Here is a 17359-nt window from a genome sequence, read left to right on the forward strand (position 1 = left end):
TCGTTGAATGACAAACAAATGGGCTTCTTCGTGGGAACTTCAAGTTCCCGCATTATCATGGACTGCCTGACTTCTGAATTCCAATAAATAAAACACCGGCTGGCAGGGGGAATTGAACTCACAGCTCTCACAGCAAAGCACATTGTCCCCATGTTGAAGGGGACAGGGGTCTCTTCCCCACAACCCTGGGCTGTTGTTAATGAGGGTCTGCGGGTCTGCGGGTCTGCGGGGGGGGGAGGCTTATCGGAATCTGAAACCCCCACTTTAACAAGGGGACCCCCAGATCCCGCCCCCCCTATGTGAATGGATATCAGGTACATGGTACCCCTACCAATTCACCAAAAAAGTGTACAAAAAAATAATGACAAAGGCCAGTTTTGGAAAAGTCTTTTATTAAAAAATAAAAAAATACTGTCCCCGGATGATCGCCCGGCTGCCCGAAAAATATAAATAAAAAAAAAGAAGAAGCTTCTCCAGCGGAATGAGCTGTTTTGATTTTGACAGCTCTTATATAGTGACCTGACATCACAAGCCATCCTACAAGGCACTGCTCAAGTGCAGTGAATAAATTACTGATGTCAGTAATTTATTCACTGCACCTTAAGCAATGGATTATGGGGCGACATCAGAGCCCTAGAAAAGAGCTGTCAAACTCAGATAGAAGCTAGTTAGCCAGAGAGAGTTCAACATTAATCAGCTAGCTTGGTGGCTTAGCTGGTAGAATAACGGACTTGCAAACGAATGGCTGTGAGTTTGAAACCCCAGGCCAGCGGGTGAATAATATTAATTATGTATTTTAATTAAAACCTATTAATTGTCCCACCCCTTCTGAAGTGACATCAGAAATGTATTCACTGTACCTGAGCAATGGATTATGGGGCATTGGTAATGTCAGAGCCCTATAAAAGAGCTGTCAATCTCACATTGTTAGGCAGAGAGAGTCTTAGGTTACACAGCTGCCTCGGTGGCATAGCTATTAGAATAACAGGCTAGCAAGTGAGAGGCTGTGGGATTGAAGCCTTGGCCCAGCGGGTGATTAATAGTCACTTACATTTAAGCCTTTAAAATGAGGACTTGTGATTTTTCATGTTCGTATGTTCGCTAGAACATTTCCCCTGTTCGAGATGTTCTGGTGCAAAACCAAACAGGGGGTGTTCAGAATGTGCCTCCATCCCACCATCTCCTGCCAGTTGATCAGAACATGGTAGCATGTCCTCTCTGAGATCCTGGACCATCCCTAAGCTCATGACTGAGCTGCAGCACAGGAGTATCTTGTACCCAGCTGCGGCTCGTAAAGCTGAACTTTTCAGACTATTATTCCCCAGTGCACCAGGCACCAACACTGAGCAAGTCCCTTTACACACTGTGGCCACATCCCTCTTACAAATTCACACTACCCTGGCTCATTTCATACCAATAAATATAATGAAAGATATTCTAGACGGTAAAGATGTCAATTTCGCCTCCCTTTTAATAGCTGCCTACAGTAATGCAGACAACAAGTCATACATTTGTGGTGATGTCCCTGTGGTGGTTAAGACCAGGGACAACAGGCTAAACTGTAAGCTCTCCATCCCAGACTGTGTCTTTGCATTTAGTGTTTTTAGGGATGTAATTTGCTCTGTAAACCCACATAAGAGGGAGGAGCATGACCTCTACCTTTACTTGGTAGTGCAGTTGGGTCAGAAATACGGCGGGCTGGCCTTTTTTGACTACCATCGCTCCTTTTCCACCAAGTCTGCCGCGGAGTTATTTTGCCAGCATTTTATTTGGCTTAGGTCTCCAGTTTGTGCGATTTGCCAGTCATTTACACACACTACCTACTGGTAACCCAATGTGGAACCCCCATCCTACCAGTCACATCCAGAGCATCAGGTTTACTCCCGACCCCAGTTCATACAGCACAACTAGATAAGCTAAGGCTCCCAATTCAGTTTTTAGGTAAAGCACAGACTTGCAACAATTTCAATCAAGCCACGTGGAATTAGAGTCAGCGCCGCCTCCTGCATGTCTGTGCTATTTGTTATAGGGCTCACCCCAAGTCTGTCTACACACTGAGACAAACCAAGACCACATGACTAAGGCGCATCAACATTTCATACTTGCAAGCCTGTTTGGCTACTCACCCTTCCCCCACTTTAAGTCAGTTTTTGGTAGATGGTTCATTTCATTACCACAATCCACAATTGAGTGTAAAAATCTACTGTCGACAGCCACGGATATGGAGGCAGTGGATTGTTTACTGCCAAACTAGAGAAGGATTTTATCATAGGGCATTTCATGAAATCACCATTCCACAACTAGTGAGTTAACCCGGTTGGTCTGGTTAGGGGTAAATTCTCCAATAAATTATGTTTCTTTTCGATTTGTCAGTGCCTCATTCTTCTCACGTGCCTAGTCTTAATTCCTTGATCCCATATGAGGAATTTTCACTCAAATATATATCAGTTAAACAGGCTATCCAGTACATTATCAGTTTAGGTGTGTATGCATGGCTGCATGGCTGTCTAAAGCCAACATTTCTGATGCCTTCAAGCTTCTCCCCATTATGCCTCCCCTCTGGCAGTGACATGATATCAAGTGGAGAGGTCTGTATTATTTCACTACCAAACTGACATTCGGGTCCAAAAGTAGTTTAATACCTTTGCGCAGGCACTAAATTGGATTCTCGTGCACGAAGCACACTGTCAGAGGCAGTGGTGTATTTAATTTAAATATGACCCACCCCATCCTGCCAAGGTCACACCCCTTCCTGTTTAAGACCCCCCCCAGTCATCTGCAAACCACACCCCTTCCTCTTTAATGCAGTGGCTGGTGTGAATGGACCCTAAAATGTGTTGAGAGGATTTTGCTTGCTTCAAGTAGGTTTTCCATAACTATGCAAGTCTATTGGAATGAAAAATCTGCATAAAGCACAGGTAAATGCAGGTCATAAGGAGGTCAAGTGCACCTGTCAATGAATTCTGAATGATTACTGAAACATCTCAAACTGCTGTCAGAACAAATGCCAGTGCTAAGTGATAACAAAAGCACTTCCATTGGTGGAAGTGCTCATAGTCACCTGCTAAAATACCCCTAAATGACATCACATTGGGCCAGCAGATAGGGTTGGGCTAAATCCATATTTGTGGATTATTGGACATACAATGCTGATCTGACAACATAGGTACTGCTCTTGACTGCCCCTTATCGCAGGAGAAACACTGGGGAAGGGTTCCTGCCCAACTACAGTTCCATTTAAAGGTGGTCATGTGACATTCACAAACCAGTTTATTGTCAAAGCATTATGACTCAATCAGGCCAAAAATTACCCCAAAATATGTCAACACACAAACTGAAATATCTTCTAACTGTGTATGTTTAATTACAATACATTTTGCTAAATAAAACAGGATTAACTGGCATTAGGATGTTCCTATAGAAGAAAAGCTAAGACAAATCAGCAGGTTGCAAAAACCATGAGCAAAAAAGTATATGTTCCAGCATTACTTCTCATCCAGAAGACTACAAAAGCCCGTTATGCTGCAGTGGAGGGTAGGTGGAGCATTAGGCTGCTAAGACCTGCTACCAGTGACACACTTACTAGTATTGGCAACAGCCAGTTGTATTAAGTGCAGCTGCGGTCTTTCCAAACATCAGGCCAGTCATCGGCCACTGGCCAATATTATCCTGGCAGCAGTGTGGCCACTTTATAGGGGCGCCAGACCAATTTGCCTCCTAGGCCCTGACACCCGGTCCATTAGACTGGCGCTACACTAAAAGTGTAAAAAGTGTAAAAGTGTAGCAAGCAGTTGGGAATCTTTTTGTGCAGGAGCTGGAAGGAGGCTGTTTTTTTTTTCATGTGGGGGTGGCTTTTTTGTCACCCCCTGCAAAGTGCCGCCCTAGGCCTGGGCCTTGTTGGCCAAGGCCAAGATACAGCATCGGTCAGAGGGTTATTCACTGTCTAGATGATAACCTTCTTGTTGAAAGTCCTCAACAAGCCCCTACCGATCTACAGAAGCTCATGACACTTTTTTCTGCACGTAACGTTCCAGTGGCAGCTAAGAAAGTTGAGGGCCCAGCTACTGCACTCACCTTTCTGGGGATTACCTTAGACACCAAGTCCATGCAGGATAGTCTGCCTGTGGACAAATTAGTCAGAATTATATACCATATGCATGCATTTATGATCTCCCAAGCCTGTACCAGGAAGGAACTGCAATCACTGCTGGGTATGCTAAAATTTGCTATGAGAATTATTCCCCAATGTAGGTCCTTCATTTCTAGGTTGCTGGCATTGTTACCCATTGCCCCCGACTCTGATTCTATGATCAAATTAGATCCAGCGGCCCTATCCAATTTACACATGTGGGACAAGTTACATCAGCATTAGAACAGCATTGCCATGTTCATTCCTGCAATATCAGTGTCATCTCCACAAATTAACCACTTGCCAACCGCCGTAAGAACATTTACTGTGGCAGTCAGCCCCTCCTGGGCAAAGCGACGTAGTACTACATCACTCGCCCAGGAGCCTGTAGGGAGCTAATGTAAACAAAGCTGCCTGTTATTCTCCCTGGTGTAACTGCAGAGATCATACGATCCTGCTATTTAGGATCGTATGTCTCTGTGGTTACATCAAAAGCCACGCCCCTTGACAGTTATAAGCACGCCCCTAGGGACACACTTAACCCCTGGATCTCTAATAAAGTTAACCCCTTCCCTGCCAATGTAATTTTTACAGTAACAGTGCATATGTATAGCACTGTTTACTGTAGTAATGTCACTGGTACCCCCAAAAGTGTCAAAAATGTTAGTCAGGAGTCCGATCTGTCCGCTGCAATGTCGCAGTCCCGCAAAAAAATCTCAGATCGCCGCCATTTCTAGTTTTAAAAAAAAAACAATAAAAATTACATAAAACTTTCCCTTAGCTAGTAAACGCAATAAATTTTGCGCAAACCAATCAAAATACACTTATTGTGATTTTTTTACCAAAAATATGTAGCAGAAAACAAATTGGCCTAAAATGTTAAAGAAATTTGATTTTTACATTTTTTGGGGGGGGAATTTCATCTAAAAAAATGTGAAAAATATTGTTATTTTTTCAAAATTGACACTCTTTTTTTTGTTTATAGCGCAAAAAATAAAAATCGCACAGGTGATCAAATACCACCAAAAGAAAGCCCTATTTGTGGGGAAAAAAGGACGTCAATTTCATTTGGGTACAGCATCGCACGATTGCGCAATTGTCCGTTAAACTCACACAGTGCCGAATCGCAAAATAGGCCCTGTTTGAGCAGCCAAATCCTCCGGGGCTTTAAGTGGTTAAAGGTATTGCAGATACTGCAGCTACCAAAGGCTATGCAGCAATTTTTGGCACTCACCGCTTAGCAGGGCAATGGCCAGATGAAAGTCTGGCAATTCCCAGGTTTGCACAAACGTTATCACTTTTTGAAATTTACCCTATATTTTCTGCAGCACAGGTGTGGGGTTACCAATGGACAGGTAACACGGTAGTTTTCTTTACAGTCATATAGCCACCTCTGAAATCATTAACAAAGATAGGTCCAGTTTATTACTTATCATGTCCTTCGTGTGCAGGTTAATTTGGCTGTCCCTCTAATACAAATTCCATTTTCACTGCAAATTCATCAACGGTGTAGATAATACAGCCATGGATGCTTTATCACGATTTAATTATCCACTGTTTTTCCAGCAGGTTCCAGATGCAGATGCCATTGACACTCCAGCCCCGCATTACTCACTGTTAACAATGGATTAGATACTCACTGGGCCTGTGTGGTTGCATTGATCGTCAAGTCACTATCAGCCAACACAAGAAAGGCAATCAATACGGCTTGAAAAACTTTCCTTCATTCCAGTCTCAGTATCCCAGTCCAAATTACGACGACATTAAATACCTGCTGGCTTTCGTAGCCTACTGCCACTTCCAGTTTAAACTTGCTCACAACACCATTAAGACATATTTGGCAGGAATTCAGCACTTTGCATCTTTACTGCACCCCGATAGGTCCTCTGTTTTTTCGGCACATTCCTTTAAGGCCATAATAAAAGGGATTCAGAAGAGTAGTCTCCCTGCTTTGGCCAGCAGGCTCCCTATTAACGGGCATATATTCTGAAACATGTCCGATATGCTTTCCAGGTCCCCCTTTGGTCTACTACCTAACCTGGTCCTCAAGGCAGCCATATATATCTGGCATTCTATGGATTCTTAAGACCAGGCAAATTTGCATGAACTGGTACTAAGTCCCGTATTCTCCTGATTAAACAGTTAATCAGATACCCCAACCATTTCCGATTGCACCTAGACATCTTCAAGACACAGCAGACTGGAGCCGGCACCAATATTAAGTTTTTTGAGTCCCATACCGCTTGGTGCCCGATAGCAGTTATAGAGAAGTTGCTGAATGGTCTTCAGCTCGTTCCTGTGTTTCTAAGAACTGATCTGTTTTTCCTGCCTACCCGTGTATGACCCGGCTCGTGCTCTAGCTCTGTTACCTACTTCTCCGACCTTGGCTTGTTCACTGGATCTGATCTGCCTGCTGACTTTGTACCACATTGCCCGGCTGTTAACGACTTTGGCCTTTCTGACTTGCTTGCCTGCTGATTCGGCACCTCACTGCCCGGTTGCTGAGTACTGCTTATCTCCTGATTCTGCTCCCGTCCCATGCTCTGGTGCCAAGCTGCTACTGCATCCAGTTCCAAGGACTGCAACTACCAGCTCTACCTACCTACAGAGTGGACATCACCAGCTAGCTGCTATGGCACTTGTGCCACTTCTTTGCCTTTACACTCTCTGCCCCCACCTTCAGGAGTGTTAGACGGGAGGTGCAAGAGAGGCCTCCACAACATTCCAGTCTTCACCAGGTACATCATAGTTAATCTCTGGCCATTCCTTCAGAATAGGAGCTGTTTGGGAGCCTCTCGCCAAGGAGTTCCTGTTCACATCATTAAGAAGTTAGGTAGCTGGAATTCATCCTGCTACTCCAGGTATATCCTGGATCCACATGTTGAGATGTCTCACGCATTTTCACACTTGGCTGACTAATCTGTTATGCAAATTGTTCAATAAACCCCTTTTTCTTTCATCCTACTGTCTTTTTTTGCCCCTTTTAAGGCATACTGTCCACGTGACCACGGCATTCCCTAGGTCACTATTTCCCTCTCCCTCCCTTATTTTCCTGGACTATTTCTAAGAGACTCCAAGTACAAATAGGGAGGCTGAGTTTGTAGGAGGGGTCTTGCTCCATAATTACCTACACTCAACCCTCTCATCTCGTCAACGTTACCTTTCACGTTACCCCATCCCCCCATCTCTTTAACTCTTCTTTTTTCTGATTACTAATTACTTCTTGAGTATGCCTCTTTTAGACATACTGTCCACGTGACCATGGCACACCCCAGGTCACTATTCCCCTCGCCCCCCCCCCCCCTTACCTTCCTGGACTATTTCTAAGAGACTCCAAGTACAAATATATATCTATATATTGATTTTACTGTTACTTTCTGTGCCAAATGTGGTTCTTGGATAATTGTGTACCAACTTGGGTATACACAAAAGATAATTTTATGAAAAAGAAGCATTTTTATTTAGAGAGACCTATGGATAGCAATATAAAAGTAAAAAAAAAAAAATATCTGTAATATGCTAAAGGAGAAGCTTGGGAATATGAAAAAAAAACAAACATCTATATTCACCTCCCTGCTGCTGCATTGGTCTGATGCTGCAGCTGTCCCCAACCCTGACAAACATTCTGCAATGCACTTAGGCCCCTTTCACGCTATCCGTCCGTCGGACGGATTTCGTTTTTCTCAGCGGGGAATCGAGCAGCCGATCCCCCGCTGAGCAGCAGGATGACAGCTGTGTCTCCACGCTGTGTGCGGAGACACAGCTGTCAGTTCCCCATGCATCTCTATGGGGGAAATCGGATGGGAATGGACCGTTGGTCCGTTCTCATCCGATCCCCTCCGATCCGTTGGACGGATGGAAAATAGGGTTTCCATCCGTCCAGATTTGACGGATTGGATCGGGTCGGGTGTCAGCGGACATGTCTCCGCTGCCATCCGATGCCCCATAGGGATGCATGGGGGGACCGTTCAGATCCGCCCAAAAAACGGACAGGCGGATCTGAACGGTCCGCCTGTGTGAAAGGGGCATTAGTGTTGCACAGTGCCTTTTGCTTTCTGATTGGGTAAAGCTTTGTGTAAGCTGGTTGTTAAGGAGCAGGGCTGGGAAGCCAGCCACGGTGTTCTTAACAACCGATAAGTCATCAGCTGTCAATAGGCTTCCCCGCTGACAGGTGAACAGTAAAAAAAAAAAAAAAAGAAAGTGCCAGTAAAACAAATAAAGAAAAAAAACAGCGTGGGGTCCCCCCCCCCCAGTCTATACCAGACCCTTCAGATCTGTGATGGATTTGAAGGGGAACCCCAAGTCACAATTTAAAAAAAAAACGGCATGGGGGTCTCCCCCAAGATTCATACCAGATCCTTTACTTGGACATGCAGCCCCCCCCCCCCTCCTGAACCATACCAGGCCACATGCCCTCTACATGAGGCTGCATGTGGCCTGGTATGGTTCAAAAAGGGGGGGCACTCGCTCATCATCCCCCTTTCCTGACCTACCAGGCTGCATGTCCAAGTAAAGGGTCTGGTATGAATTTGAATTATTTTTGCCCCCCACCCCAAAGCACCTTGTCCCCATGTTGATGAGGACAAGGGTCTCTTCCCCACAACTCTGAGCTGTGGTTGTGAGGGTGTGCGGGCAGGGGGCTTACTGGATCCTTGAAGCTCCCTTTAACAAGGGGGTCTCCAGATCCTACCCCCCTCCCCCCTCCCCCATGTGAATGAGTATTGGGTACATCATACCCTTACCCATTCACCAAAAAAGTGTAAAAAAGTAATAAACACAAGAGGCAAGTTTTGACAATTCCTCTTACAAAAAATAATAAAGCCACTAACCATTATGCTAACTGTTCATGTTATTGCTAGGCTAGGTCTGATGCTGTCAGGTTATTTGTTCTGCTCTTCAGACTGCTGCAACTGTGTACACGCTAACATCTAGCTGCTGCAATTATGCCTGGCTCTGTCTAAAGTACTCATCTGCATTCAAAGATTCCTCTCCTTTGCTCAAATCAACTTCCCAATCCTGTTACACCCAACATCTTCAAAGGCCCTCAACATAGCCGGAAGAAGATTCACATCTTCACATCAGAGACTACAGTCAGATCCTTTTATCCTGAGAGCAGACTTGCATGCAGGCCTAAACCTAGCCCCCTTGTCTGAGAGTTCTCAAATGACATACAGTAGTTAGTTGACTGTAATGTGCCAATTTACCCTTTGATACTTTTATGACTTTACCCTGCCAATACAGTTATTTTTTTTTAGAGATATTAGTCCAATTCTTGTGTGCCTGCTGAGGTTTACAGAAAGGTTTACTGGTGTCGTCAGTGAGGTTGAGGCCTCACACAGGGCTGGATAAGAGCAGAGGACCCAAATCAACCAGCCGCTCCTGCTAGGGTAGTGCTACACATATATTTACTTCATCTGTGTATTTAGCTGTTCGTCAGGCCTTTGGCTTTAAAATATATTTCTACTGCTTCCCACAGATTACAGATTTTTCTACAATAAGCAACCTCAGAATAGTAAGCACGAAGCATGGTAATTGTGAAGTTCTGCACTGACATACTTTATATCAACAGGCAGACACTGTGGGGTTGATTTACTAAAGCACACAAGAGAGCACAAAATCCGGTGCAGTTCTGCATGGTAACAATCAGTTTTTAGGTTTTTTTTGTCAAAGCTTAATTGAACAAGCTGAAGTTAGAAGCTGATTGGCTACCATGCACAGCCACACCAGATTTTGCACTCTCCAAATGTAGTAAATCAACCTCACTGTCACCTTTCATATTCACATATATTGCACATGTGTAAAAAAAGAACACAAGTAACATAAACGCCGTTGGCATGTAATATCACAGTTAGCAACATTAAAACAGTAAGAAACTGGCTTCTGTACATAGATTTTTGATAATATTTATTGCTATTAATTTAGTAGCTATTAAAAAAACAATATCTTGTTGGCCATTGTGCTGAAGCTTTTTACTTTGTTAATAATTAGCCCTTGCTGTCCTTGTATGCGATACGTACTAGTTGTGCTGTTTAATTTATGCTCTTGTCAAGTTGTATGTTTTATTTTCAATTACGCGCTGTTAATTATTTGCCTTTAATAATAAATGTGACTTGTGTTTCGTCAATGTAATGACAAATATTCCTGATAATTTTCTATACAGACATAATAAAATGGAAACACTACTAAAAAGCCGCAAAAACAAATGTCCATCTTACGTAAAAAAAAAAAAAAAATTACAAAACAATTTTTGCCCAGCTCTAATTTAATAGATAAATTAACAAAAAAAATGGTCCAAATTAAGTTGAAATGTATGTAAAGCCTAACAATGAACAATGCTCCCTGTAGTTTTTTAAAAATACTATTGATAGCATTCTCTTATATCTGTTTGCTAAGTGCACAAACTACCTGTTAATCATGTTAGAAATTCAGGGCTGTCCTGTGTCTAGTGTTCACTTCCTGTGTCAAGGATAGTTTCAGGCTGCATTCACACTTGAGCGTATTTTTACTGCGATTTTTACCGCGATTTTCAGGCGTTTTTTTCAGGCGTTTTTGGAGGCAGGCATTGACATCTATCGAAAACGCTGGTAATCAGCCCAAAAAGAAGCTCATGTACTTTTTTCAGCTACAGGCGTTCTGCTTCAGGCATTAAAACGCTCAGATGTGAACAGGGGCCATTTAAATGAATGGGGTTTTACTTGTTGGGGGTTTTGGAATGTTTTTTTTTTGTGTTTTTGAAGCTGAAAAATGCTCCAAAACGCCCAGGTGTGAATGGAGCCTCAAGGATAGTGATTAGTGCCCACAGTCCTTTTTTATGGGACTACAAAATTATTATCCTATATGTTGTGGGATAGGAAAGCAAGTGGGTATGAGTAGTTGCCAAGAGAAAATTGGGCAGAACAGACAACACTCAGTTTACAAAAATGCTGTGTGTTGTTTATCCACAACAGAACTTACAGAGCAACAGACGCTGAGCGCATTTCTATATGATTAACACCATAGGGGTGAGCAGCCCATTGGATTAGGGGTTGAACCCTAAAGCTTAAACACACATGCCTTACTCTGCAGCCTCAGCTGCACAGGACAGTGAATGAATGGGTAGTGCTCTGTGCTGAGTGGCTTCCTGTTCATTCACGAACTGAAGCATGGTATACGCAGTTTACTATGCTTTATTTATGATAGAACACAGTGAGTGAGTGAGTGTGTTCACTGTGTTCATTTAGAAAAGGAAGGGGCCAGTAAATGACATACCGTATTTACAATCCCATTCACCATTTTTCAATCCTGAATCATCTCCCGCAGCAGCCGGAGTTAGAGGAGAGGAGGGAAGGCAGCAGCACTGTGGGGTGGGCAGGCCAACATGGAAGGAAGACCGGGCAGTAGGGGAATTGGCGCTGCACGTACTGATTAGAGTGTGCCCAGTAAAATTGGGTATTACATTGTGTTTGTGTGCAAAAAAACAAAACGCTATTGTGATTTTTTTCCCCTGAAAATTTGCATTTGATAAACAGCTACACAAAAATATTGTGTGACATAAAAAATGTGACTGCCACCATTTTATTTTACAGGGCAGATTCTTGAATCAGGAAGGCTGGCAACTTGGATACTCTTGAATAAAACGACTTTATTTGTTACATGGGTACACAGGCACAGACTAAATCCTGACGCATTTCGGCTATGGAGCCTTCATCAAAGCATACATTATAAATCTAAAAACTGATATTTAAAGCAAAACAAGACCCCAAAAGAGGGACGGGTATATCCTAATTAGAAACAATCAAGTCAATAAAAACACATGGAGAAACAAAGGAAGAGACACAGCAGACATACGAGAGACATATCATGGACATTTAGAACATATTTTCATATCATCCAACTAATATAGCAAAACAATAAGATCGATGTTGAAAAAAAGATTTATGTCCATCCTATCATTCAAGCCATAGGGTTTTCTAATATTGAGGGTAGGAATCCACCAAACCTCATGTTTGTGCAAAATACGGTGAGTATCGCCTCCTCTTGGGGTTTTTTTATCCTGTTCAGAATCAGCACTAAGAAGAGAAAAAGTGTCAAGATTATCACGGTGCACTTCTCGGAAATGTTTTGACACATTTGAAATATTTTTGGCATTAATATTAGTAGTGTCATTGACATGTTCTGAGATTCTAACTCTCAGAGGGCATATAGTACACCCAATATATTGCAAATTACAGGCACTGCATTGAATTATGTAAACCACCGATTTGGAGCTACAATTAATATATTGTTTAATGGTATATGCTTTTATAATTGTAAAAGAAGTAACTAAGGTGCTTTTTTGTGTTTATGGCACTCTTTGCAAGTATTTAGGCCACACATGTAAGATATAAGATACAAGCATTGTAGCAATTATGACAAAAATAAAGTTAACTTTGTTACTACATTTTCTTTAGAACACAACAAAATTGTTGCAAATCTTAAAAAACATTTTCCCATTCTGTATGCCGATAATGATCTGTATAGTGACATTAAGGGTGGATGCAATTTTTCATGTAGAATTTCCCTTAGTTTAGGCAGCATGTTGTCACCTAGCTTGTTTTGCTCACGGAAGCCAAACAAGCCACAGACTTGGCTTTCCACCACTGGAGCTTATATGTGTGGCCTAAATACTTGCAAGCAGTGCACAATAAACACAAAAAAGCACCTTATTGTCTTCTTTTACAACTAATAAAACATATACCATTAAACAATATATTAATTATAGCTCCAAATCAGTGGTTTATGTAATTCAATGCAGTGTCTGTAATTTGCTGGGTGTACTACACAACTGCTGAGAGTTAGAATCTCGGAACATGCGAATAACACTAATATTATTGCCAAAAATATTTCAAATGTGTCAAAACATTCCGAGAAGTGCACAGTGGAAATCTTGACACTTTCTTTTCTTGGTGCTGAACAGGTTAAAAAAAACCCAAGGGGAGACAATACTCACAAGGTTTGGTGGATTCATACCCTTAATACTAGTAAACCATATGGCTGAAATGATAGGATGAACATAAATCTTTCGGCGGGGGGAAAGTGTGCCGGGATAGATTCCAGCACCCACACCTTAAGTCCATCAGGGCACTTTGAATGATGTTCAGTGAAGTGTCGGGGGACACTATGTTTGTCGGAGCCCTTTTCTACCAGGTTTCGGTGCTCCCCAAAGTGTTTACGTAAAGTCCGTATTGTGCGACCTACGTATAGTAGGTCACAAGGGCACGTAAGACAATAGATAACAAACTCCGAGGAGCAGGTGTAGAAGTCTGTGAGGGTGTGGACTTTCCCCTTGTTGGAAAATTGTTTAAGGCCATGTTTAACATGTTTGCATGTCAGGCATTGGGCTTTACGACATTTACAGTGCCTTGCGAAAGTATTCGGCCCCCTTGAACTTTTTGACCTTTTGCCACATTTCAGGCTTCAAACATTAAGATATAAAACTGTAATTTTTTGTGAAGAATGGTGGTAAAGCTCCAGGTCTAGGAAGGTAGACTTATGTGAAAGAGAGCCCTAGGGTTATTATTGCAATGCTCAAGGAACGTGGGTATGAGAGAAGCGGGGCCATCCCAGATGATGACTATGTCATCTATATAACGGCCGAAAAAAGCGAGATTGGCAGCGAAGGCATTGTTCTGCCAAATGTATTGGTGCTTCCAATGGCCCATGGTCAGGTTAGCGTAGCTGGGGGCAAAGTTAGCCCCCATGGCGATGCCTTTAATTTGGGTATAGAACTCGCTGTTGAACTCAAAATAATTGTGAGTAAGGCAATTTTCGATGAGATCCAGAAGAAAGTGTATTTGCCGGGGATTGAGTGTAGATTTGTGCACCTTGGCATATTACCCTTATAAGTTCAAGTGGTTTCTTCTTTTTTTTTTCCTCTCTTGTAATATGATATTCTGTGTTTCCCCACCGTTGTATTCATGTATATGCTTTTTATATGGACTTATCATGGCTCCTGACAGGACTTTCCCTGTTAAACCTAAAGCAGAGTTTATATTTGAAGCCACACTAGCACCTCGGCCCGCCTCTTCTGGGACCCGCCCCCTCCGGACTTACGCTCCAATGAGCTACTCATCAACAGGGTATATATTCCCTGTCCCTGATAAGCCACCCCCACCGCCTAATGAAGGAGTATGGATGCTCCGAAAGCTAGCAACGCCCATCTTTCCCCTCCGCCTCACAGGAAGCGATGTTGGCCTGACTGGAAGTAGGAAGTGGAGCCCCACTGAGAGCCCTCTACCACCACAGCATCATCAGACAGGCTGCCAGACAACAGCCTCCACGCACCACCGGCACCCCGCACCCCTCCTTTCTGCAACGGTATCCAGGACAAGAAGATGAATGATCCCATTCACCTACAGTACTGGCCTTTACTTACCTAAGAGTAAGTCACTATGTGTTTTTTGCATCAATAAACCTTATGCTACACTAAGCTGGTGCTGCTTTCTTTCTGTTTATTCTATTTTTCCTTTCAAGAGACCATTCAGGTAAAAGCACTGAAAAATCAAGTATTTTAAATGCTTACATGCAGGAATTTTTCTTTTGCATAAAAAAAATGTACTTGCAATTTGCCTCTCACTGCTTCAGAAGAGTTATTTCCTTAGCACAAGCCCCTTTGCTCATGGACACCTTCTGGCAACACGGTGCCTTTATTTTTGTTCAGGGAAAATATTTTACCAGCATTATGATCCATATACAGGTATCCTGTAATATTTGAGGCTAACCTCCTACTTACATTTTAACTAACTGTATCACACTCTAGTGTGCTAGAAATATAGATTTATTTTGTTTTCTGTTTAGTGTAGGTAAATGTGTGCAGGCTTGGCTGGCAGCCAAGCCCATCAGTGTTTTTCCTGGGTTGGGCAGAGATCCAGGGAGAGCTGGATGACTGATAGGCAGCATCATTAAAGCCTCCCCCCTACTTCCCAAACTTCCTGGAAACTTCTAGAAAAATGGGAGGGTAGGTAAGGTTGAGCAGCTGGAGTATTCTGAGGGCCCTGACCAATCCCCAACCTGAGTTGGGAGGAGGCGGGCCCCCTCAAATACTCATGGTCAGCTCAGCTGTGGGGGAATATGTTCGGGCGGAAACAGGAGATTGAGTGTTAGGCTGTCGGTGGCCTTTGAGGAAGCTCCCTAGTCTGGGGGTGAGATCTTGGGCCTGGGCTCAGGTGCAGACAGGACCCTCCTTAAGACACAGAGGTGTCCTGGCCAGGAGGCACTGGAGCAAGGAGAGGACAGCGGGAGAACATTGCTAGGCAAGTCTCCAGAAGGATAAGGAACAGCCAAGAGGACTGGTGAGTGACACACAGGCAGGAGGACTGGGAGGCACGCCTGAGAGGACTGGGATGGAGTAGTCTGGGATAGCTGCAGAGGCACTCAGGAGGACTGTGTTAGCACGGGCAGTGGAAAGAGGCAGCTGCAGCCAAGAGGGCTGGCAGTGCCTGAAGAAGTGATACTGGAAGCAGTAGCCACAGATAGGACAGCTGGCAATAAAAAATTCAATTTTTGCTACACCATAGGGGTCCACAGTCCCTGCCTGAAAAGGGAATTCGGCAAGAACCTACTGAAATTGCGCTGAGTCTGAAACCTGTGCTAGCTGAAGCTGGAAGTGATAGCAAGTGTGTGCTGGAGATGGAAGCGGAGAGAATGTATTTACTGGAGTGTATATAGTTCAAGTCCATACAGAGTTTCATTGATCAAATGGGCATCCCATATGCACCCTTAGTGCCGATTCACATTAGTGCGATCACAGAGATTGCATGTAATTCGGAGCGCACTGCTCCTAAATTACATGTGATCTCTGTGCGGAGCAAATCTCAGCCATACAGTTTGTATGGCTGAATTTGCACCGCAATCGCACTAAACACGCACATGACCCTTTTTTTTATCCGCAGCAGAATCGGATCGCATGGCGGTTCACACTAGTGCGATCCGATTCTGTACGAACTTGCAGATCGCACTGCGATATGCGATCTCAACTGGGGGTGTCGTTAACTTTTAATTGACACCCCCTGTGTATCGCATATGGCAGTGTGAACTGCCAGGGGTGCGGATGCGATGCGGGAACACGCTGCATATTCGCAGCGTTCCCGCATTGCATAAGTGTGAACCGGGACTGATCCATCTAAGTTCAGTACCCTTAAATGAAAAAAACAAAACAAATAAAGCTGCAAAGACTGCTTCTTGTTTCTGAGTGACTGGAAATTTGTGTGCCTGGCTGTGCAGGGTGGGAAATGACCACATTCACCAGCGGCCCCTACAGGGGGTAGCGCTACATAACAATGCTCTTGTCCCATCAATCTGTTAAAACTTGTCAAAAGAATTACCCTGTAAAGAAAACAGTTTACTTACCTGTATATTGACTCGTTAGTGGAAACTATGCTGTGTAGCAGAGTTCCTATTCTATTAGTCTGGATGGATAGAAAACCATGTCCTGCTGTGGCGGATGTTGTTCCTCCCACTGAACCCTTACATCATTTTAGTTTTCTGCAGTTACTAGGGGTCAGTAGAATGAACCCTTACATCACTATTATTTCCTGCAGTGACTAGGGGGTCAGCGGGAAAAACCACAGTGGTCAGCCTGAGGAGTTAAAAAGGATCAGTGCCTGAAACTCTTCTTCAAAGTAAACTTTCCACAAAACAGGTAAGGCCCCTTTCACACTAGCAGACCATTCAGATCCGCCTGTCAGTTTTTCAAGCGGATCTGAACGGATGCCCCATGCATCTCTATGGGGCATCGGATGTCAGCGGAGACATGTCCGCTGACATCCGATCCGTCAAATCTGGATGGATGGAAACCCTATTTTCCATCCGCCCAGTGTATCAGATGGGATTGGATGAGAACGGACAGTGCTGCCATCCGCCTGCTTAGCGGGGGATCGGCGGATTGATTCCCCGCTGAGAAAAACTAAGTCCACCGATGGACTCCCATGTGTGAAAGGGGCCTAAGAATAATGCAGCTTTCTTCACAGGTTAGTTCTTTTGACATGTTTAACCCCCTGACTGGGCTGTATTCATTCCATTTTCCTTTGACTTAAAATTCTATACATTTTAGAAGTAAGTTCTATCACAAGAGCAAATCAGGACAGCTTTCAAATGAATACTAATCGTTTGCCCTTTGGCGTCTTCTTTTTTTTTTTTTTTTATTTAAAAACTCAACTATTGAATATAAATTAGCTCTTATTTCTTTTCATACATTTTCAATGGTTATCCATT

Source organism: Pelophylax lessonae (genome assembly GCF_965119305.1).
Source record: "Pelophylax lessonae genome assembly, chromosome: 5".
Classification (NCBI taxonomy): domain Eukaryota; kingdom Metazoa; phylum Chordata; class Amphibia; order Anura; family Ranidae; genus Pelophylax; species Pelophylax lessonae.